The sequence below is a fragment of the Schistocerca nitens genome, chromosome 8, assembly GCF_023898315.1.
Source record: "Schistocerca nitens isolate TAMUIC-IGC-003100 chromosome 8, iqSchNite1.1, whole genome shotgun sequence".
Classification (NCBI taxonomy): Eukaryota; Metazoa; Arthropoda; class Insecta; order Orthoptera; family Acrididae; genus Schistocerca; species Schistocerca nitens.
In genome coordinates this window covers 267,153,615-267,179,667 of record NC_064621.1, presented here as the reverse complement: position 1 = coordinate 267,179,667, position 26,053 = coordinate 267,153,615, and positions in this window count along the sequence as shown.

Below are 26,053 nucleotides of genomic sequence, written 5' to 3'. Positions count from 1 at the left end.
AGCAGTACTCAAGAATAGGTCGAATTAGTGTTTTATAAGCGGTCTCCTCTACAGATGTACCACATCTTTCCAAAATTGTACCAATGAACCGAAGACGACTATGCGCCTTCCCCACAACTGCCATTACATACTTTTCCTACTTCATATCGCTCTGCAATGTTACGCCCAAATATTTAATCGACGTGACTGTGTCAAGCGTTACACTACTAATGGAGTATTCAAACATTACAGGATTCTTCTTCCTATTCATCTGCATTAATTTACATATATCTATATTTAGAGTTAGCTGCCATTCTTTACACCAATGACAAATCCTGTCCAAGTCATCTTGTATCCTCCTACAGTCACTCAACGACGACACCTTCCCGTACACCTCAGCATCATTAGCAAACAGCCGCACATTGCTATCCACCCTATCCAAAAGATCATTTATGTAGATAGAAAAGAACAGCGGACCTACCACACTTCCCTGGGGCACTCCCGATGATACCCTCACCTCCGATGAACACTCACCATCAAGGACAACGTACTGGGTTCTATTACTTAAGAAGTCTTCGAGCCACTCACATACTTGGGAACCAATCCCATATGCTCGTACCTTAGTTAGGAGTCTGCAGTGGGGCACCAAGTCAAACGCTTTCCGGAAGTCAAGGAATATGGTATCCGTCTGATACCCTTCATCCAAGGTTCGCAAGATAGTATGTGAAAAAAGTGCGAGTTGCGTTTCGCAGGATCGATGCTTTCTAAAGCCGTGCTGATGCATGGACAGCAACTTCCCTGTCTCAAGGAAATTCATTATATTCGAACTGAGAATATGTTTGAGAATCCTGCAACAAATTGATGTTAAGGATATTGGTCTGTAATTTTGAGGATCCGTCCTTTTACCCTTATTATAGTATACAGGCGTCACCTGCGCTATTTTCCAGTCGCTCGGGACTTTACGTTGGGCAAGAGATTCGCGATAAATGCAAGCTAAGTAAGGAGCCAATGCAGTAGAGTATTCTCTGTAAAACCGAATTGGAATCCCATCAGGACCTGGCGATTTATTTATTTTCAACCGAATCAGCTGCTTCACAACCCCAGGGATGTCTATCACTGTGTCCTCCATACGGGAATCTCTACGAGACTCAAACGTCGGTATGTTTGTACGATCCTCCTGCGTGAAAGATTTCTCAAATGCTAAATTTAAAATTCCAGCTTTCGTTTTGCTGTCTTCCGTTGCCAGGCCAGACTGATTAGTGAGTGACTGGATGGAAGCCTTCGACCCGCTTACCAATTTTACGTAAGACCAGAATTTCCTAGGGTTTTCAGCAAGATCTTTTGCTAAGGTATGACGGTGGTAGTGGTTGAATGCTTCGCGCATCGCTCTTTTTACAGCAGCACGAATCTCTGCTAACTTTTGCCTGTCCTCGTTCTCCAGATCTTTCTTGTACCGCGAGTGCAACTGCCTTTGGTTCCTGAGCATTCTCTGAATTGCTCTGTTAAATCACAGTGGCTCTTTTCCGCCCGTAACCCACTTTTTCGGCACATACTTGTCCAATCCGTGATTTACAATGTGTTTAAAATTTGCCCATAATTCTTCCACGTCTATCGTACCGGAAGTAAATGAAGTCGATTCATTTACTAAGTGGAATGCTAACAACTGCTTATCTGCTCTTTCTAGTAAGAATACTCTCCTAGCCTTCTTGACCGACTTTTTAACTTTCGTAACCATAGTCGTAATGACAACATCATAATCACTAATCCCTGTCTCAACACTGACACCGTCAATGAGGTCTGGTATGTTCGTGGCTACCAGATCTAAAGTATTTCCATCACGCGTTGGCTGTCGATTTAGCTGCTCAAGACAGTTTTCGGATGATGTGTTCAAAAGTAATTCACACAACGGCTTGTCTGTACCACCTGTAATGAATCCATTAACATCCCACTCTATACTAGGTAGGCTGAAGTCGCCTCCGACTAATAAAGCATGAATCGGGTACTTCGGCGATACAGAATGTAGACTCCCTTTGAATGATTCTAGAACTGTCACGGTGGAACCTGGTGGCCGGTAATAACACCCCACAATTAACTTTATTTCCCCTAGCCCTGTTAAACGTGTCCAGATAACTTCACAATCACACTATACTTCGACCTCAGTTGACACAATATTTTTGTCAACTGCAATGAAGACACCACCTCCTACGGTCTTTCCGATACACGTTCCAACCCTCACTAAATATTTCAGAACTTCTTATCTCAGGGTTCAGCCAGGTCTCAATCCCGAGGATAATTTATACGCCACACGCTCCCTGGAGGGCAGTAAATTCAGGAACTTTATTCTGAAAATTTCCTGCTAATATCTTGATAGCTGAAGTGTCTTTACACTGAGCGCGACCTGATTCCCCTGCCTGCACGTCGACTGGTGAGTGTTCATCAGGACACCTCGCACTACTGCCTAGCCTAAGAAACCCCCATGTACACGCCACAAGTACTCTGCTACCCGAGTAGCTGCTTCCTTTGTTTAGTGCACCCCTGACCTATCTAGGGGCGTCCTACAATTCCCCACCCAATAGCGGAATTCTAGAAATCTGCAGCCAAGTCCGTCGCAGAGTCGACGAAGCCTCTGGTTGAGACCCTCCACTCGGCTCTAAAGGACCCCTGTCCACTCCGGGAACGATGCTGCAAATAGAGAGCTCTGCTTGCACCCCGCGTGCGAGGCCTGTGGTCTTCACCAAATCCGCCAGCCACCTGTACGAACTGAGGATCGCCTCAGAACCCAAGCGACAGGCATCATTGGTGCCGACGTGAGCAACTTACTTGCAGACGACTGCACACCGTACGCTCGATAGCCGCCTCCACATCTTGGATGAGGCTCCTTGGCAGACAAAGCGAGTGCACGTTGGATTTCTTTCCAGCCCTGTACGCTATTTCCCTAAGGGGCTTCATCACCCGCCTAACGTTGGAACTCCCAATAACCAGCTATTATTTTACATTGTCACAATTACAGGAAACGACATATCCAGTCATTGTGACATTTCTGTTTGCTCCCTTTTAGGGTGTCCTACCTCGGTCAGTAAATACGGAGGATGTATGTGGTCCATTAGCGGTATGATAAATTATTGCTTCTAAGTCAATTCAATGAAAAGATACAGCCATTTATGTCACATATTTTGATACTCACAAACTACTTCGTCAAAACCTATAGGGTACTTCTCGTTGACCTGTAATCATGAAATTCGCCAAGAAGCAAAATAAAATACAAACCGAAGCAAAACAATCTGAAAATTGGTAATTTGAATTATATCACAGCCGCGCGGGATTAGCCGAGCGGTCTGGGACGCTGCAGTCACGGACTGTGCGGCTGACCCCGGCGGAGGTTCTAGTCCTCCCTCGGGCTTGGATGTGTGTGTTTGACCTTAGGATAATTTAGGTTAAGTAGTGTGTAAGCTTAGGGACTGATGACCTTAGCAGTTACGTCTCATAAGATTAAAAAAATATATATATCACACGAAAAAAAATTCTCGTTTGTTATCATACTGTCTGTCCGCCCATGCGCTGAGCCACCTTTTTTACATGAAGGGGGTAGATGTCTCACGTTCAAACCTGTCTCATACCGAGGTCTGTGGTCTCTTGGCTCTATGATAAACGTTAGCTCGTAAGTCAATACAGTCAGAAGATACCGCTATTTATGTCAGATATTTTGATACTCGCAAATTCAGTCATTAAACCTTTACGGTATTTCCCTTTGACGTGGATTCAGAAATTCTGGAAGAAGAAAGGTTTCACATGCATGCGTGTCCGAAGGAATATTGCATAGCATTTCCTAACAAAATAGGCACTGCAATGTCGTATTATAATTTTTTGACATTTGTTAGCCTACAACTAACTTGAAACTGAAACATATGCGAAAATGTTGGAATCGGGGGAACCGACAGCTTCCCAGTATCATTACCGATGACAGGCAAAAATCGTCAACATCCTCTGTTCCCAGAATGGATTAACTGTCTATATACATAGTTAGATTTCTACAGAATCACCACCCCGTGATTCCTAATCGAACCTGGCTAATTTTATTCTTTCGTGGGATTTCCTTACAGCAACATATGGTAGCTCTTAATACGCTCTGGTTGAATTGTTTATACGACTATTTCATTCTCAGTGCTCTAGTGTAAAGCAGTCGTGTCTGAACGTCTGTATTTGTCGAATTATTGGTCTTAGTGACGTAACCTTTGTAATATGATTGTTCTCCGTCTTGCTATCTCTAGCATGAAAGCTACGGAACCCTAACTTTTAGGCAAAGGCTTAAGCTTTCGAATTGCACCTCCGCCACCACAGTCTGGTCATACATAAAGAAGCCCCGTGCTCCTCTCTCCTGCTACGCCATCAGCATAGATACGTGCCTAGTTATTTTGCACGTAACGTATCATACCTGTCCTACAGCTGAAGGTAAGCAGATCCCATGATATACAAACTTCAATCTCACTCTCTCTTTCTCTCTTACTCTAAAACACACTTTTTCTGTATCTAAAATCGTTGACATGGTTCTAAGCACTATTAAACTTAACACCTAAGGTCATCAGTCCCATAGACTTAGAACTAATTAAACCTAACTACCCTAAGGACATCACACATAACCATGCCCGAGGCAGGATTCGAACCTGCGACCGTAGCAGCAGCGCGGATCCCGTCTGAGGCGCCTAGAACCGCTCGGCCACCGCGGCTTGCTTTCTGTATCTCTCTCTACCACATACCCAGACACACACACACACACACACACACACACAATCACACACACACAAACATACACACACATTTTCTCTCTCTCTCTCTCTCTCTCTCTGTCTCACTTTGTCCCCACGCGAGACACTTCCCGACGTGGAGCATGGAGATCAACAAGACAGTTCTGAATGTAACTAATGTGTGCTAAGTTTCAGGCTCTTACTTACTGTTACATGGAAGACGATGATCTCTGAACAATTTGTGTCAGTTAGTTTGTAATTCTTAAGAAATCATACTGACGCTTGTAACAACAAATGTCCGCTTCTACATCGAAATTTATAAGGAGGCTAGGACGTTCGACTCTCAGTTCTACCAAGAATTCGTCTCGTTTAAGGATTTCCACCGGCTGAATGATACCACTATCACGCTACACTCACTTCAATGACGTAGTTTCCAGATAATAACGCTGCAGTCGATCAACAGTGCGTGTTTGGTTCATGAAGCCTGACTGAAAAGTAATCCGGCTGGTTCACATCTTGAACGCCCTTAAAAACGTAACCCCACATCGATGCTGAAAAAGTACTATCTAACAGATAGTACATTTCCCGAGTCGTGTTCGTCTTGCGTGCAAAAAATCGTAGGTAACATATCTCCTGATCTCTTGTGATAGCCACATACGCCCCATAAGGAGTGGTCTCCGAATTGCCCTTCCATTTAGTTTCCGAATTCTGTGTGAGTTGTCTTTGTAATTTATATAAATTCGAAATACTCTTCTTTTCAAAAACTTTCTCCTCGTGTAAGGTGTGTTTTAGATATCGTATTCATGTGCTGAGCAAGAGTGATTGTTGGTTGGCCCTTTGTTACCATGTAAATAGTGTCATGAAACAGAATTTAAAACTTAATTAATTGCTGAATGCGAAATAATGCAAATGAAGCTAATTAAATCTCAAATGAAACTAATTACGTCCTCAGCGAAAAATATTTAACTGACACTCGATACTGAAGTGCATTGCGAAAGCTACGTAACATGAAGTGCAATATCTGACTTGAAATACCGACGAAATCAAATACTGCTCAACAGGTAAGAAAAAAACTACTTAATATTACCTTTACTGTCCACTGTAAATTAACCTGTTTAGTTAGTACAACACCAGAAAATTCTAATGACGTACTATTTGCTCACCAGAAAGCAAATCGAGATCTCCCTTGGACGAAAAGTAATTTGCCTCGCTCTCAGCATGCTATTTTTTGTCTAGTGTACTGAGGTTCTCGAAAGCAAATTGAAATCAGCAGATGTAGGAGCTACAGGAAAATAATCTACAGGAAATTTTTCTTTATTTGTCAGAAACATTGTGTGGCTGTGTGTGGCGTCAGGTTTAGTGCACACAATGACAAAAGCTTTAAATTTTACAAAGAATGATGGAGGAGGGTTTTAATTTTTAAAGAAAAGCATTCTCGAAAAATTAAACTCTGATTATGTCAAAATAGACTGAAGAACAAAAGAAGACTAACAATTCTCTTACGGCAAATATTACAGATAATTTGCAATTTAATGAAAACGGGGATAAAATTAACTTACGTTATGAATATTATTAGTTATCTAAGGGTCAAAGATTTGCTTGAATGGTAAGTTCTGACAGACAAACATTTCATGCTTGTAAGTGAATGGTTTACCTTGAAATATTCCTCAAAAAAAAAATCTTCTGTACCTATACAGGGTGTTAGGAAAAGAACTCCCTAGTTGTAAGTATAATTGTAATGGGGAAATTAATGAAAAATTACATCAACTGTTACATATCATGAAAGAGAATTCCTTCGGGTTTTGTTTAGTGTTAGTAGACGTCAACGTGGGATCCATTTGCTGCTCTGCACACGTCGAGAGGATATTCCACTTCTCGCCATGTGTTCACCAACACTTCAGGTGTAACTGTCCCAACAGCCACGACGATTCTTTCCCGTAAATGATTGAGATGTCTGATTTTTTTTCACTGTACACAACATTTTTTATGCAGCCCCAAATGAAAAAGTCCATTGGGGTTTAGTCTGGGCTTCGAGGTGGCCAAGCTATTGGGCCTGCCCTGATAATCCACCTTCATGGAAAGCGATTGTCAAGAGCTGCATGCACATAGTTACTGTACCGACGTGAGGCGCCATCTTATTGGTAAAACACAAGCGCAATTTCCGCGTCAGTATCGTTCATGTGGGGAAAGACGTACTCTGCCACATGTCATAGTAAACGTCCCCGTTTAATTTTCTTTTTAAAAAAATGAATGGACCGATTACACGATAGTTTTTGCTGTAGGTGGTTCACCACCATTCTGATGTCTAAAATTACGTTGCACTGTTATAACTGATTCAGTTTTCACAAGCCAAATAACACACTGCGCTTTCTGTTGGGGAGTTCACATTGTTGCCAAGTTTCTCTGCACTGCACGCACGTCTGGACTCAACTGAGGGAACAGAGGAAAGAAACAGCACTGGTGCCGTCTCAAGGTCAAACAGACCAGCCAATTGCAGGGGAGCCAATCTTGGAGAGTTGATAAATCAAACACCACAAACTAGAATAATGCATGTCACTTTGTACAGATTCTAGGACGCATTATAAGTAGGTAGTTCTTTTTCAGACACACTGTATCATCATTAAAGTAGCTTTATAAGCAGGTTTTCATCCGCATGATAAAGTACTCAAGATAATTTTTCCTAAATTCGCAAATATGAGATCTCCTCCCCTAGAACTGCTCGCTACTATGAGTCCAACAAGAATTCCCCAGCATTCCACAACTGATTGGCGACCGAGCGCACGGATTACATTTATCACGGAGTCAAGAATCTTATCCACTAGTGGTGCATTGCGCCCATGTTTCTTTGCCCTTTGAAGTAAAGCTGAATTATGTACAGTGACAGGAAACATAAAAAAACTTTGCATCTGGACTATCTGTACGCCACTAAATCGTGTTGTACGTTTCTGCCCTGTGCTTAGCCTCATACTGCTTCCATCTGCTACTTGTGTCTTTATTGCCCCACTCTCGCGCTCTACACATCTTTGTCATTAGGTATTTCCATAATAGGTATATCTTCAGTGCCCTGGAAGAGGAAACTGGTATTCCAGATTATAGCGGAAGCTGATGCTTTCGATTTTGATCCAGATTTCTCTGTAGCTAAATGCTCAGATTTAAAAGACTATAATGTAGTTAAGCGCTTGAAATGTTCTATCGGTTAAATGAACATTCGAAAAACAACTGTGGTAGTAAAAGTATCAAAAAGAACCGCACCCAGCATGCGTTTGAAAAACGTGTCCTGATGTCAACAAGAGATAGAAGGGATCAACATGACAAAAGGAAATCTGCTGGTGGTGTTCAAATTACGATGCAGCTCTTAGTATGCCTGAATGTTTAACGACACATCAGACACGGGCACCGTATGTTTACTAACGATGTGTGTAAGTTTTTCTTTGTAATAAAACACTATTCAGTAAAACGTTTCGTGTGTCTGCTACTTTTAATATTATCTTTTATAATGACACATCATACAATTTTGTTGCAGTCACAATCACAAAGCTATGATGTTGATGGAAAAATAATGTATTGCTACCAGCAGTCGAAGTGCACCATCCAGGGTGAAGGAGACCAGTTTCGAATGTGATACACTAATGTTGTGGGGAAGAATGAGTTCTTTGACGACTCGGACTCCGAAGGACACGTTACTCTACTTTGTTTTGTGATTGATTTATTTAATTATGAGCACTTTTCGTTCATAACTCTAATGAGCAGTATGGTCTATGCAAGAACTCAACTCTCTTGATCTGTATCCCTAGGCGGGAGTGAGACAATTTTCGAACTGCGAATCTCCGTATATTCAAGACATGCGAACATCTTTAAAGAAAAATAATAATAATGAAAGCGGTACCGTCAATCTGCTTAGAAAATTGTTTGGTGGTCCTCGGACGAAATATGAGCACAGAATATTAGTTGCATAGGCCAAATTCCGCTAATTTTATTGGAATATGGTTCTCAGCTAATTACCAATTCCTTTTTAAGGAATGACTGACGTACTAGTCCGCATAGAGTGAAAATACCGTGCAATATAATTTAGAATGCCGGTGTCATGACCGAGGATGTAGGTTCTGTTGATAGTGTCTGTAATTCATTTGGAAAGCCTATTGGAGCTAGGAGAGTATGTCTCGGGACTATTGCTACGCTGCTGATTACGTGCATGAAGACTAACTAAATGCCCTTTGGGAACCCGTTAATAATCGCACTGAATTCCCGTCAAACAGTCGTTGGCACTGCTTGCTCATAGCGTTGGGAGGTAGTAATTATTTTTTATTTTCCTGTCAATGCAAAACGTAAAAAAGAGAAGAAATATGGAAATGGCCTACGAAAATGATAAGAGAGTATGAGAACAGGAAACCACAAGAAAAATGTGTCTTACATCTTCCCATATCAGGCTCGAACGCATACAGAATTTCATTGAGGGAGTCAAATGGTAACGACTTTGGGGTATTTTAAAATAAAGTTTTCTATTACTTAGTGGCATTAAAACTACGAAGCTGCATTTTTGCATCAGAGAAAAGAGAAGTAGGCTGGTGAAAGTTCATACTTGTTTCCCAGAACGTTCTGGGACCTAAAGAAAGTAAAAAAGAAACCAGTTGGTGGCTGCTATGTTTCAAGCGATGCCAGATGTATAATAAGTGTTCGGTTGGAAATCATTGCACTTGTAGCTTTAGTTTTTGTACCGTATTTAGAATGCTGCCGTAGCTGAAGCAATCCTTTGCTGCGAGCAATGGCGTATGATATGCTGCTGGTGCGAAATTGTCTTGCGTGAGGGGCAACACTTGCCTCACCCCGTCTTTTAATACCGTCATACCATTCCCTGCACGTACAGCTACGCTCTGTAATTACTTCCGTTTCTCTCATGTTCGACGGCTCGGGCAGTAATGAGTTTCGGCAATCCTTTATCGACTGAACTTCTGATTTAATGGTTTCCTTAAACTGTTGCCTACATTTCTGAGTCTTATGTTTCCCGACGTAATTATTAGCATAATCTCTTAAACGGTGCGGTTCTAAATGTCTGAAGCCCTCACAGCAATAGTAAAGTAACGAAGTAACACAGAGCTTCAGCGTTCCGTGGAACGTTGTGTTACTATGGACAATCTCTTCGTTAATAACAGAATAGGATACACTGCCCTAATAACAAATGACAGTAAAATAAACCTAATCACAAAGATTGGATAATTACTCGAATATTATTATGAACGAAAGAAATTGTAGTTTATTGAACTATCATCTACAGATATAAGACGGTCGTTACTAATAACCTGGAAAAGCTATTCCGGAAAACGATTGGATTTTACTGAATTCGAGTGAACATAATTATCAGCAATATGCGTCTGGACGACATCGTTGATTCCATACGAAAGAGCTAATTTCACTAGTCAACAGCCATTTTGCATCTGGGATGTTATCATCAACTAGTAAGTATTTTGGTGTGAAGAATTCGAATGTAGCTTTCAAAATGTTCGAGCAAGTGCCATTTTTGAGTTTTTAAAGGTATTTTATTTTTCGTATTCAGTATTTCGCTTTTTTTGTTTTCTTCTGTTTTAATGTTTAGTTGTTTGTATTTGATTTTTATGAGGAGGGCTAGAAGATCTTCAAATTGACAGTAAATGGTTGGTGTGGTAATCCGATGGTGTGAAAGAGATCCTCAGTGAGTGTTTCCTGTGAAAGATAGTGCAAACTTTTGTGTTTAAAACGTACACTAAGAAAAATGCCAACTAGCAAATTTCGCTGCTGTCTAAAACAACCAGACTTTTGTTATGTGTGTGGGAAATTTACTCGAAAGGACCATAGAAAGTCAATCACGGATTTGGTTAAGAAGGCATATGAATTGTATTTTGATTGTCCTGTTGGTGATGAAGATAAAAATTTTGCTCCTCATTTTGCCGGCATACCCTGTATTACAACCTTAACCGAGTGGCAGAAAGGAAAACGACGAGCCATGCCATTCGCTGTTCCGATGGTGTGGTGTGAGCCTAATGGCCATTTTTCAGACTGTTTCTTCTGTCTTACAAATATCTCGGAACATTCAAGCAAAACTAGACATCAAATAAAGTATCCAAATGTATCTTCAGTGCATTTGCTTGTGCCCCATGAAGAGGGGGTTGCCTGTTCCTGTCTGTAACTTGAAAGCCACGGAACGAGACACCATATCAAGTGAATCAGAAAGTACTGACTATATGGAAGAGTACTGCCCTCAATATCATGACACTTCGCCTCAGCTCTTTAATCAGAAGGAATCAATGATTTGGTTCGCGGTCTAAAAGTTTCGGAACAGCAAGCTGAAATCTTGGGGTCGAGACTGCAACAACGGAACCTTCTAGCTCCAGGGACAAAATCTTCCTGTTTCCGATCAAGAGGTGATTCCTTCGCACAGTAATTTGATATGCAGAATTCGTTGTGTGTATGTTGAGGTGTCAATGGTCTGATGATGCAACTAGGTGTAAAATATAATCCACAGGAGTGGCGACTATTTATTGACTCCAGTAAAACCAGCTTGAAAACAGTACTACTGCATAATGACAATGCATTTCCATCGGTATTTTTGGCTTATGCAGTAGGCATGAAAAATTTATGAAACCATGGGTTTACTGCTAGAGGCAATCATGAATGGCGCCTTTGCTGTGATTTAAAAGTTGTAGCACTCCTTCCAGGTTTACGGGCTGGATTCACGAAATACTGCTGCTTTTTGTGCCTTTGCGACAGCCGTGACACCAAGACTATACAGTCAAGGAACGGCATATAAGGGAGTCATATTTTCCTGGAAATGTAAATGTGAACAATACCCCATTGGTTGAGCCCGACAAAATCATTTTGCCTCAGCTTCATATCACGTTGGGCCTTATCAGGAACTTCGTATAAGCTCTGGATAAGGAAGGTGAGGCTGTCAATCACTCGAAAGAAAAGTTTCCCAAATTAAGATATGCAAAGCTGAAAGAGGGTATATTTGTTGGACCACAAATAAGGAAATTGCTGAAAGATCCAACATTTTATACCCAACTCACAGATATCCAATTTACTGCTGGGTCTTCTTTTAAAGAAATTGTGAAGGGGGTTTTGGGTAACAGAAAATACAAAAAATTATGTTACCATTGTGAATGATCTGTTGGACAACTATAAGAACATGAGGTGTAGAATGTCGCTTAAGATTGACTTTTTACATTCTTACTTTTATTTCTTCCCAGTCAGTTAGGGAGCCGTAAGTGATGAGCATGGTGAACGCTTTCACCAAGACATTCTTACCATGGAACACCTTTATCAAGGCCACTGGAACCCTTTGATGATGGGTGACTGCTGCTGAGGTCTTGTTAGGGAGAGCGATGAAACGGAAAACAAAAAAGAGATCCATCGTCGCATTTTTCCAAAACCAAAGACGATTAAAGGTGAAAATATCTTCTGAATTAATTTGGACCTTTTATTGACATCATGCCCATATACAGGGTGTTACAAAAAGGTACGGCCAAACTTTCAGGAAACATTCCTCACACACAAAGAAAGAAAATATGTTATGAGGAGATGTGTCCGGAAACGCTTACTTTCCATGTTAGAGCTCATTTTATTACTTCTCTTCAAATCACATTAATCATGGAATGGAAACACACAGCAACAGAACGTACCAGCGTGACTTCAAACACTTTGTTACAGGAAATGTTCAAAATGTCCTCCGTTAGCGAGGATACATGCATCCACCCTCCGTAGCATGTAATCCCTGATGCGCTGATGCAGCCCTGGAGAATGGCGTATTGTATCACAGCCGTCCACAATAAGAGCACGAAGAGTCTCTATATTTGGTACCGGGGTTGCGTAGACAAGAGCTTTCAAACGCCCCCCTAAATGAAAGTCAAGAGGGTTGAGGTCAGGAGAGGGTGGAGGCCATGGAATTGGTCCGCCTCTACCAATCCATCGGTGAACGAATCTGTTGTTGAGAAGGGTACGAACATTTCGACTGAAAGTACAGGAGCTCCATCGTGCATGAACCACACGTTGTGTCGCACTTGTAAAGGCACATATCTCAATAGCACAGGTAGAGTATCCCATATGAAATCATGATAACGTGCTCCATTAAGCGTAGGTGGAGGAACATGGGGCCCAATCAAGACATCACCAACAATGCATGCCCAAAAGTTCACAGAAAATCTGTGTTGATGACGTGATTGCACAATTGCGTACGGATTCTCGTCAGCCCACACATGTTGATTGTGAAAATTTACAATTTGATCACGTTGGAATGAAGCCTCATCCGTAAAGAGAACATTTGCACTGAAATGAGGATTGGCACATTGTTGGATGAACCATTCGCAGAAGTGTACCCGTGGAGGACAATCAGCTGCTGATAGTGCCTGCACACGCTGTACATGGTACGGACACAACTGGTTCTCCCGTAGCACCCTCCATACAGGGACGTGGTCAACGTTACCTTGTACAGCAGCAACTTCTCTGACGCTGACATTAGGGTTATCGTCAACTGCACGAAGAATTGCCTCGTCCATTGCAGGTGTCCTCGTCGTTCTAGGTCTTCCCTAGTCGCGAGTGATAGGCTGGAATTTTCCGTGCTCCCTAAGACGCCCATCAATTGCTTAGAACGTCTTCCTGTCGGGACACTTTCGTTCTGGAAATCTGTCTCGATACAAACGTACCGCGCCACGGCTATTACCCCGTGCTAATCCACACATCAAATGGGCATCTGCCAACTCCTTATTTGTAAGCATTGCACTGAATGCAAAACCACGTTCGTGATGAACACTAATCTGTTGATGCTTCGTACAGATGTGCTTGATGCTAGTACAGTATAGCAATGAGTCGCATGTCAACACAAGCACCGAAGTCAACATTACCTTCCTTCAATTGGGCCAACTGGCGGTGAATCGAGGAAGTACAGTAAATACTGGCGAAACTAAAATGAGTTCTAACATGGAACCTAAGCGTTTCCGGACATATGGCCACCTAACATCTTCTCTTTATTTGTGTGTGAGGAATGTTTCCTGCAAGTTTAGATCGACGGCAACAATTTCTGAAATTACGTTTCATCACTCTGTTGCAGATATATCTGCTTTGGACATATAATACCCTTCTTTTATAATTATCTTGCAGCTTCCTCAAAAGTCTTCATTGTAGAGTTGCCAATGGAAATTGCATTACCTCTCTAGCCACAGAGCTCAGCTGCACGTACAAACACTGTGCCGGAGACACACACACACACACACACACACACACACACACACACACACACACACACAACACTTTTGCCGTCGTTCACTCGTAGCAAATCACGTCCACTGGCCACTTTTGGTCGCTGCTCTCCGTGCGCGTTCCAAAGACAACTTTTTATCCTTCTGACAATATATCGAATAAAGCTGTATCCCTGACATCGTCAGTGTGCCAGCTTAACAAAAGGTACAGAATTTGATCTTAATGGCTTACAACAAAGAAATAAGAGAAACATTACATTCATACAAATGCATAAAATCCAGTGTTGACAAACTGTGCTCCAGTGTCACATGTACTATGCTCGTATTGACGAGTGGACACATCAGTCTTGTGTTTTGTAAACTATAACATCTTCATAAATATGACAACTTACTGCTGTTGTTGCTTGTTACATCTTCTTCTAAAATTTGAGGACGTTCTATTCAAACGGCATATTCCCCTGAATTTCTTCTTTCTTATGCTGGAGTGATGAGCTAAGCACTCGTGCGACGAAAAAACTATTACTAAATTAAAAATTTTATATATTTTAATATTGTTGTTATTATAGGCGCAGACATCTGTGGCACGTTAACAGTGGGAAAGACAGATAGTTGTATTTCATGAAGATGGGACCGGTGGGGAAGAACGGATGGATAAGAGAAACACTGTGCTACACCTAAAAACAAATCCCGTATCCGTACCTGACTGTGAAGAACATAGGCCATCCGTAGATGGGTATTTCCTAATATTTACACAACCACACTTCACAAAAATGTACTCTTCACAAAAACTGACTCATTACGAATCTGAATAAAAGTCACATTCCCTACAAGGCACACTATTTTTCACCTTCCCCTCGCATTCGTAGTTCCTGGGTAAGTGGCCTTCGCTTGTTGGGAAGTATATTGGCAGCCTTTCTACTCCGCCGTAGCCATTAGGAGAGATCGTATCAGCAGTTATGAGCGACACAATATCCAACATCAGCATGCGGCGCCATTACGGCGTTGCCGTGGATAGCCCTGATGGTCGCATCGTTGGCGGCGTCCATCATGCTCGCTATCTTAAAACACATCTTGACCGCTAAGTGCTTCATTACTGTGCCAGATACTGCTAAAAGCTGCTGTGAAGAGCGTCGTATAACGAACACACAAGTCTTCGCACCCTTTCGGCGCACCCTGCGGAAGTTTTACGGGGGATTCTGTGCGTTACATTAACTTATTTTGTCCATAATGTACTATTACTTAGAATAGCAAGGCATTACGATTACAATGGAGTTTAGAAAGGAACTGTTGTCGTTGGAAATCACTCGGTTTTATGATCCTTTATGACCTATTTCGAGTGCGCCTGTACAAGACGTTTGATTTTGCTTCAGACACGAAGAAGATGTATGGTGCAAGATACGGTCAAAAAGCTTCTGATCTGAAAAATATGTGATTGATAGATATAAAGTCTTTGCTTTATTTCTAATTTCAAAAGAAAAACAGTCTTGGTAGCAGGTGAAACAACACTTTCATTTCGCCCCTCAGGGGCATCATAACAAAATTAAAATATACTGCGAAATATACATTCGTCATATCCATGGGAACCTTGTGTATACTTTCATTACACCGGAATCATTTGCGAAAGTATTGCCGACATAGGCCACACGAATTGGCTTTTAAACCACGTAGCACTATCTGTACACCAAGCAATATCTCGTTGAAATCAGACTTACAGATTTTCAAGCAGAACATATGTATTGCTCGTCGAATGCTATTTATTTCCAGGGCAGGGTCTTCCTCTCAAGAGGTTTAATATTTAACAGATGTAACTAGATAAAATGCACTCAAAATATCGGAATTACAAATAGGATCACAATATCATGCAAACCTAACAGAAATTTTGCCATCAAGGTAAATGGCTAACGAAAGGATTATATTTCATTGCAAACTGTAAAGCGTAATTCTAAGCAAAGTCATCAGGCGTCAAACCGTATGTAATTCGAAGAAAAAATAAGCTCTTCAAGCAACAAAATAAAAGCTATAGGAACACAGTAGAATTTGAGAAGGTAGGTAATAAAGTGGCCAAAGGTAGCACAAAAATTGCCGAAACTTCATTTTTTGTCAGTAACTGATAATCTAGGCTGTAACACATTACCAGTAAATAACATATAGTTCCTAATAAAAGTCTTATAAAACAAGTTTTATAAAATTTAAGTCCATCTTACACCTCCTCAAGAAGTTTTAATGTTATTAATTTTCTTAAAAATGCATGTTCTTGTGGTTATGATGAATTCAGTAGTAAAATTATTACATATAATTCAACTGATGTAAGCTATAAATTGAGTTTCTTTTGTAATGCATATTTTCACGGTAGTTCTTCCGCAGAGAGAATTAAGGATACTGTTGTCAGGTCACTTTACAAAAAGTGGACTAAATATTAGTAGAAATTTATCAACCCATCTCATTACTCATTAATACCGTCTACAACTTCTACAGCTTCTACATCTACATGGATACTCAGCAAAAAGCTCATCGAGACTTCACAGTAAGTCTCTATTATTATACTTTCGAAATACGTGTCGAAAGAACGTACAACTAATCTTTCGTGCGAGCTTTGACTCCCCTTATTTTTTTACGATTACTGTTTCTTCCTATGTTAAGCCGGCATGAAAAAAATATTTTCGCATTCGATGGAGACAGACGGTGACTGACTTTTCGTGAGTAGATCGCGCAGCAACGAGAAACGCCTTTGTTTTAACGATGTCCACCCCAGACACTGTGCCATGTCTCTGACACACTCACCTATTTCTCCATAGTAGAAAACGTGTTGCTCTTTTTTGAACTTCCTCGATGTAATCCCGCACCGGGCACCGGGCAGCAGTATTCCGAAAGAGGACGAGCAAGAGTAGTGTAAACAGTCTTAAGCAGATTTGTTGCATCTTCAAAGTACTCTGCCAATAAATTAAAGTCTTTGGTTTGCCTTCTCCACAACGATTTTTATGTGTTATTTTCTATATAAGTCGTTAGTAATAGTAATACCGAGGTATTTAGTTGAATTTGCGGCCATTACACTTGATTGATTTATCGTGTGCCCGAAGTTTACCGGATTCATTCTACAATCATGTGGATGACCTCACACGTTTCATTATTTAGCGTCAATTGCCAATTTTTGCTCGATACAGATATGTTATTTAAATCATTTTGCAAGTTGTTTTATTCTTCTGATATCCTTACTAGAAGATAAAAGTCAGCATCATCTGCAAACAATCTAGGACGGCTGCTCACGTTGTCTACTACGTCGCTCATATAATGAGGAATAGCAATGAGTCTATAACAGTACCGTGGGGAACGCCAACAATCACTTGTGCTTAACTCGATCACTTTCCGTCAGTTACTAGAAACTGTGACCTCTCTAACAGGAAATCACGAATCCAGTCACATAACTGAGACGCTATTCCATACTTACGCAATATTATTACAAGCCGCTTGTAAGGTGCGGTGCCGAAAGCCTTCTTGAAATCTACACACGGAATCAATTTTAAATTCCTTGTCAATAGCACTCAACACTTCGTGTGAGTAAGGAGCTAGTTTTGTTTCACAAGAACAATGTTTTCTATATCCGTGTTGGCTATTTGTCAGTAAATCGTTTTCTTCGAGGTGATTCATAGTGATCGAGCACAGTATATGTTGCAAAATCCTACTGCAAATCGACGTTAGTGATATGAATCTGTAATTCAGTGTATGTCTACTATTGCCTTTCTTGCACACGGGTGTGACCTGTGTAACTTTGCAGTCTTTGGGCACGGATCATTCTTCGAACAAGCGGTTGTAGACGATTGTTAACTACGGAAGTACAGAGAGACCTTCAGAGCTGGTGGTCCTCTCTGCTGTACACACCAGTACCTCTAATATCCAGTAGCACGTCCTTTTGCATGCCTGTATTTCTCATGGCATGCTTTCCACAAGTTCATCAAGGCACTCCTGGTCCAGATTGTCCCACTGCTCAACGACTATTTGGCGTAGATCCCTTAGAGTGGTTCGTGGGTCACGTCGTCCACAAACAGCCCATTTGAATCTATCGCAGGCATGTTCGATAGGGTTCATGTCGGGCGAACATGCTGGCCACTCTAGTCGAGCGACGTCGTTTTCATGAAGTAAGTCATTCACAAAATGTGCACGATGGGGGAGCGAATTGTCGTCCATGAAGACGAATGCCTCGCCAATCTGCTGCCGACATCGCTGCACTATCGGTCGGAGGATGGCATTGACGTATCGTACAGCCATTACGGCGCCTTCCGTGACCGCCAGCGGCGTACGACGCCCCACATAATGAAACCCCAAAACAGCAGGGAACCTCCACCTTGCTGCACTCGCTGGACAGTGTGTCTAAGGCGTTCAGCCTGACCAGGTTGCCTCCAAACACGTCTCTGACGATTGTCTGGTTGAAAGCATATGCGACACTCATCGAACGTCATGCCAATCCTGAGCGGTCCACTCGGCATGTTTTTGGGCCCATCTGTAACTCGCTGCATGGTATAGTGGTTGCAAAGATGCACCTGGCCATTGACGTCGGGAGTTAAGTTGCGCATAATGCAGCCTATTGTACACAGTTTGAGTCGTAACATGACGTCCTGCGGCTGCGCAAATGGCATTATTCAACATGGTGGCGTTGCTGTCAGGGTTCCTCCGAGCCATAATCAGTAAGTAGCGGTCATCCACTCAGTGGTAGCATTTGGGAGGCCTGAACGAGGCATGTCATCAACAGTTCCTGTTTCTCTGTAACTCCTCCATGTCCGAACAACATCGCTTTGGTTCATTCTGAGACGCCTGGAAACTTCCCTTGTTGAGAGCCCTTCCTGGCACAAAGTAACAATGCATGGCTGAACTAAAGACAACACGAGCCGTGTACCTCCTTCCTGATCGAAAGACTGGAACTCATCGTCTGTCGGACCCCCTCTGTGTAACAGGCGCTGCTCATGCACGGTTGTTTACACCTTTGGGCGGGTTTAGTGACATATCTGAATAGTCAGAGGGACTGTGTCTGTGACGAAATATCCATGGTCAACGTCTATGTTCAGGAGTACTTGGAAACAGGGTGAGGAAAAATTTTTTTTATGTTTTGTATTGTCTCGCATTGAAGGTCGTGGTAAGTTACGAGCCAATCATAAGGATTTGCTTTGCTTTGCTTTCTGCAACAATGTTCTGATCTACACTCCTAGAAATTGAAATAAGCACCGTGAATTCATTGTCCCAGGAAGGGGACACTTTATTGACACATTCCTGGGGTCAGATACATCACATGATCACACTGACAGAACCACAGGCACATAGACACAGGCAACAGAGCATGCACAATGTCGGCACTAGTACAGTGTATATCCACCTTTCGCAGCAATGCAGGCTGCTATTCTCCCATGGAGACGATCGTAGGGATGCTGGATGTAGTCCTGTGGAACGGCTTGCCATGCCATTTCCACCTGGCGCCTCAGTTGGACCAGCGTTCGTGCTGGACGTGCAGAACGCGTCAGACGACGCTTCATCCAGTCCCAAACATGCTCAATGGGGGACAGATCCGGAGATCTTGCTGGCCAGGGTAGTTGACTTACACCTTCTAGAGCACGTTGGGTGGCACGGGATACATGCGGACGTGCATTGTCCTGTTGGAACAGCAAGTTCCCTTGCCGGTCTAGGAATGGTAGACCGATGGGTTCGATGACGGTTTGGATGTACCGTGCACTATTCAGTGTCCCCTCGACGATCACCAGTGGTGTACGGCCAGTGTAGGAGATCGCTCCCCACACCATGATGCCGGGTGTTGGCCCTGTGTGCCTCGGTCGTATGCAGTCCTGATTGTGGTGCTCACCTGCACGGCGCCAAACACGCATACGACCATCATTGGCACCAAGGCAGAAGCGACTCTCATCGCTGAAGACGACACGTCTCCATTCGTCCCTCCATTCACGCCTGTCGCGACACCACTGGAGGCGGGCTGCACGATGTTGGGGCGTGAGCGGAAGACGGCCTAACGGTGTGCGGGACCGTAGCCCAGCTTCATGGAGACGGTTGCGAATGGTCCTCGCCGATACCCCAGGAGCAACAGTGTCCCTAAATTGCTGGGAAGTGGTAGTGCGGTCCCTTACGGCACTGCGTAGGATCCTACGGTCTTGGCGTACATCCGTGCGTCGCTGCGGTCCGGTCCCAGGTCGACGGGCACGTGCACCTTCCGCCGACCACTGGCGACAACATCGATGTACTGTGGAGACCTCACGCCCCACGTGTTGAGCAATTCGGCGGTACGTCCACCCGGCCTCCCGCATGCCCACTATACGCCCTCGCTCAAAGTCCGTCAACTGCACATACGGTTCACGTCCACGCTGTCGCGGCATGCTACCAGTGTTAAAGACTGTGATGGAGCTCCGTATGCCACGGCAAACTGGCTGACACTGACGGCGGCGGTGCACAAATGCTGCGCAGCTAGCGCCATTCGACGGCCAACACCGCGGTTCCTGGTGTGTCCGCTGTGCCGTGCGTGTGATCATTGCTTGTACAGCCCTCTCGCAGTGTCCGGAGCAAGTATGGTGGGTCTGACACACCGGTGTCAATGTGTTCTTTTTTCCATTTCCAGGAGTGTATTTCTTGTTCCAAGGGGGATCACGTCCGCTGTTCGTTAATTTAATTGGTATTAATCTCTCAATTGCTGTCGTAACTATTTATTTGAATTAAAGCCACATCTGGTCTTTATTTACATTTGGAAGGCGTGGAGATCGTCTCTCCAGAAGGTTTTTAGCGAATTTATGTATGCTTTTTTGAATAGGTATGTTTTTGGTATATTTTTGGAGGAATTTGTGGTTTCACTGTTCAGTCTCACTATGACAACCCTGTATTCACTAATCCCTGTACCCGTTTTGATATTCGTTGTTAGCTCGATATTATTTGTTGCCAAGAGTTCAAGTACGTTTCCTCAACTACTAATAATGACACCCAGTCTTACTGCCCGGGTTTTACAGGGTGAGAGGGTTTTTCTGAAACAGGAAAAGCGACCGCATCTGGCTGAGAGAAAGCGTCAGCCTCATATAGCACCTGGAACTGTTTGTCAGATTAAGCAGGAACGCCTTTCGTTCGACCACCCGGGAAGTCTTTTGCAGCCTGACGCGCTACGCGGAGACCTACAGCTTGACCACGGATGAATGGTCAACTCCAGTGCGAACAGTTACTGGACGGGTCACCAGTGCGGACCTATCGTCTAACTCGTGGGTTGTGCTTGACGACCGTTGGATCACCACAGCTGATCCACTACAGTGAATTGCGTCCGCTTCCAGCCTCAAGCTGTACAACCGTAGCCATCATAGCCTGAAGCTGACAGCGAAGTTCCCCAACTCGGCTCCCATTCACACATAGCCATCACAGTCCCTATCTACACTGAAGATAGTGAAAAAGCACACTACGAAGACAAACAAATGACTACTGTCACGCGCTACGCAAATCTACTGCAGGCATTGACGAAAACGCAAGAAGTGTGTCTAATAAATAAGATTCAAAGCATATAAACCATAACTAAACTACCAAAGCATACAGGTGAGGTTAAATAATTCGCTCTTCATTAGGGACTTGCAACATGTCACAAAATCGGTTTACTTACCGACACAAAAGAAAACACGAGAAGTGAGTCTATTAAATACTAAACTGACACGCAGAAATCCAAAACTAAACTAACAAAGCGCACGGATTAAACTATATGATACGCTCCTGATTGGGAAATCGTCAAGTATCACTAAATCGGATACATTCCTGTTCCTGCTTGCGTCTCTGGCAGCTGCTGAAGATAACGTGCAAAAGATTTTCTACAGAGTAGAGGAAAACGTACTGAGCGGCAATTAGTTCGGATTACGGAAAGGAATCTAAACTGAAGAGGTTACATTTGACTTTACATACGATGTAGTGGAAGCAGAAATCAGAAATTACTACTGCTGGGAATTTTCTGTGACTTTGATGAGGGTTTAAAATGTATGAAACATGATATCCCAAAGCAAAAGGTAAGATATTATGGAATTACAGACGCTGATGTTCATATATTTCTATCTTACCTGAATGACAAAACAGTATCCATCGCTGACAGGTTAAAGGTCCCCAGTTCGAGTCTCGGCCCGGCACACAGTTTTAATCTACCAGGAATTTCATATCAGCGCACACTCGGATGCAGAGTGAAAATCTCATTCTGGAAACATCCCCAGACTGTGGCTAAGCCATGTCTCCGCAATATCCTTTCTTCCACGAGTGCTAATTCTGCAAGGTTCGCAGGGGAGCTTCTGTGAATTTGGAAGGCAGAAAACGAGGTACTGGTACAATTAAATCAGTGAGGACGTGGCGTGAGTCGTGCGTCGGTAGCTCAGATGGTAGAGCACTTGCCGACGAAAGGCAAAGGTCCCGAGTTCAAGTCTAGGTACGGCATACAGTTTCACAATAGCGCACACTACGCTGCAGAGTAAAAATCTCATTCGGGAAATCTGTTAGTTGGATGTCAATCACATGAAATGGTTCAGATCTGAGCCAGCACTCGTCGCTGTAGGTACGCCGCCTACAGTCATAAGAGCAAAGTGTTTCAAAACATCACGCCCACATCGGTACACCTACTGTAAGTAGGCTGTTTAGGTTTTTTTATTGGTAACGCCACCTCTGTATGAAAATCACTGGCTGCGCTGTGTGCAGTCTGTGGCTGCTTTTCATTGTTGTAATACTCGCCATTGTAGTGTTAGGCAGCTGGCTGTGAACAGCGCGTAGCGTTGGGCAGTTGGAGGTGAGCCGCCAGCAGTGGTGGATGTGGGGAGAGAGATGGCGGAGTTTTGAAATTTGTCATGAACTGCTCTATATACATATATGAAGGTAAATACATTGTTTGTTCTCTATTAATATCTTTCATTTGCTAACTATCCCTATCAGTAGTTAGTGCCTTCCATAGTTTGAATCTTTTATTTAGCTGGCAGTAGTGGCGCTCGCTGTATTGCAGTAGTGGGAGTAACCAAGATTTTTGTGAGGTAAGTGATTTGTGAAAAGTACAGGTTAATGTTAGTCAGGGCCATTCTCTTGTAGAGATTATTGAAAGTCAGATTGCGTTGCGCTAAAAATATTGTGCGTCAGTTTAAGCACAGGCCTGTAAAATTGTTCAAAAGGGGACGTTTCATATGTCGACCCTTAGCCTAGGATACCTCACTGGAATCTTCTGTTTTTTTCTTGTAGTTTGTGTAATTAGTGTAGCTTTTGTTTATTGCTAGTGCGTAATTGTAGAGAAAATCTCCTTTGTAGTTGCAGTCTTTCATTGTTGTACAGTAAAACAGTTGTGGCATGCATGTAGATTTGCACCAAGTATTTCGCAGCTGCAATTAACTAGATATTATTTTCAGTGTTATGTTAATGTGTTCTCTTATTTTTGCTCTTCAAATTGTGTTTTTCTGTGTTGTCGTGTGAAATACTGTGACAATAATGGCGTGTGAAAAACGTAACACTAGGCTCCAAAGCAAACTGAGAAATAATAGTGACGACGAGCGTAGCTTGCCAGCACCACTGTGTAATGAATTAACAGACGTTCAAAGTAGTAATTTGGTAACTGTGCATAGGGAAATGGAGCGGGCTGCAAACAATGGCGTAGGCAGTGAAACAATTAGTGAGCAGGGAAGCACTATCGATCGATCGGTCGGCAATAGCTCGGCTCAGGAATCCGAAATGACACGACACGATCTCGCAAATACTGTAGATTCCGGTTTTGGATCCTCACCGTTTTCTCAAATAAGTCAAGACACATTTTCTGCTTGTCAAAATGTGAATGTTTCCGGTGCAAATTCACTGCCGAAAAGCACTGAGTAACATGTTCCAGACACCAGTGCATTGTTATTACAATTAATACAACAAATGGGACAAACACAACAAAAGCTTCAAAAGTTAGACACAATGGAACAAAATCTTAAAAAGTTAGACACAATGGAACAAAATCTTCAAAAGTTAGACGCAATGGAACAAAATCTTCAAAAGTTAGACTCATTGGAGCAAACTCTTGAACAAACACGTGAGGATTTAACTACTGAGTTACATCACATTGAATCGAAATGTCAAAAAGTCTGTAATGACGTAAAAACACAAATTTGTGAGCATTTCCAACCTATTTTTGCGCGTCATGAAAATGCACTACAGAATCACGAAGCAGCCATAAAAGAATTGCAAACTACTGTTCATGAAAATCATGAGACCTTGCAAGCTAAATTTGACTCAGTTGCATCTACCGATTCGGTTACGCAACTTGCAAAAACTCAGGAAAACTTGAAGGACACAGTAGATTCGATTTCAACACAAATGGACACTCTGAAACTTGGTTCAGAAAAACACACTGAGGAAATGTGTTCACTATCGGAGAAAGTAGTCGAACTTTCGGATCAGGTCACTAACTTATCTACAAAGGTAGATGATGATCTGAATGACACAAGACGTGTAGCCTTCACTGACACAGAAGAGTATGAACAAATTAGAAAATTCAAACAAAATCAAAATCAAATCAATACACAGTACAAAAGAGAAATCCGGGAAGTACAAGATCAGTTGACGCAGGTAATACAAGAATTACATATTTCAGAGGACACTCGCGCTCCAGTACAGGAAGAGGGACATAGAAATACGGAACAGCCACAAAATAATAACACAGCGCATTTCGGAAATTATGAAAGAAATTGGCAAGGTGCACCGAATTTTGAAGTGGAACCGCCGAAACGACGTAACAATGACCGATATGCGACTCGCCGACATGATGACTTTCACTATAAGCTGTTCATTACTACACGTAAATTCAAAACATTTAAGAATTCTGCCAACGACATTCATCCACAAGCGTGGCTCCATCAATTCTCTCATTGTTTTCCCCCCAACTGGTCATTGGAGCACAGGTTAGAATTTATGTGTGGCTACTTGGAGAATGAACCAGCTGTAAGAATGCGATCGGTCATTCACGATTGTCACAGTGAAGGAGATTTTTATCATGCCTTCCTCTCAGCATATTGGTCTCAAGCTACACAAAACCGAGTAAAACATAGCATCATAATGATGAAACGTTTCGAACAATCTGAGTTTTCCAGTATTATGAAATATTTTGAAGACATGTTGCATAAGAATCAGTATCTTTCAAACCCATACAGCCCCTCAGAACTCATCCGAATTTGCTTAATCAAATTACCTGAACGTTCACGGCATATTATTTTAGCAGGACGTTGCAAAGACGACATTGAAGCTTTTCAGGGACTGTTACAAGAACTGGAAATTGACACTGACAATCGCGGAACGCGAGAACAGGAGCACAACAATTACAGGTCACATCTGTCACAATTCCGCGATGACAGAAATAATACACGACAAGGCTATTCTTATAACGTAAATCATGACCAAAACAGACACCACCCGTATGACAACCATTGGCAGAGTAGTAATAATTACAGGGAAAGATCACCTCTCCGCGGTAATGACTATTACAGAGACAATCAGAGAAACAGACAATATGGGAACCAAAATAATTATTATTACGGGAGACAGAATAACTTTAGACGCAACGGTCCAGCGCGCAGTTACGATTCAGGGAGAAATTCTCCACCACTTAACCGACAAGAAAGAAACTACAGGAACTACCAACATGACGACAGACGATGTGATCGTAACGACAGACCTGAATTGCATCAGAACTGGCGGGATTTAAACAGGGCAGGGCCCTCTCGTCACGGTGAATTTGTAGAAGTTAGGTCTCCAAATCCCAATAACGACGCGCGCCAACAAAGAGACAATAGGCAATGACTCATACCGCAGGCAGCCACAAAACGTTCGTATGAGACTAACGACGCAGCTGCCGTAGCTAGTAATTACGTAAAAATGGAAGACATTAGGGACATCTTACTCCAAGAACACGACGTAAAACATAACAACATTGCATATTCTGTGATTCACATTACAGTAAATGACGTAAAATTTACGGCAGTACTTGACTCTGGCAGTACCATTTCAGTAATTAGTGAAACAGCCTTTAGCAAATGCAACAAATTGAACGATTGCCCTACACTTCCGTTACATAAGATTAAATTACAAGGTGCAATCTTTGGAAAAAGT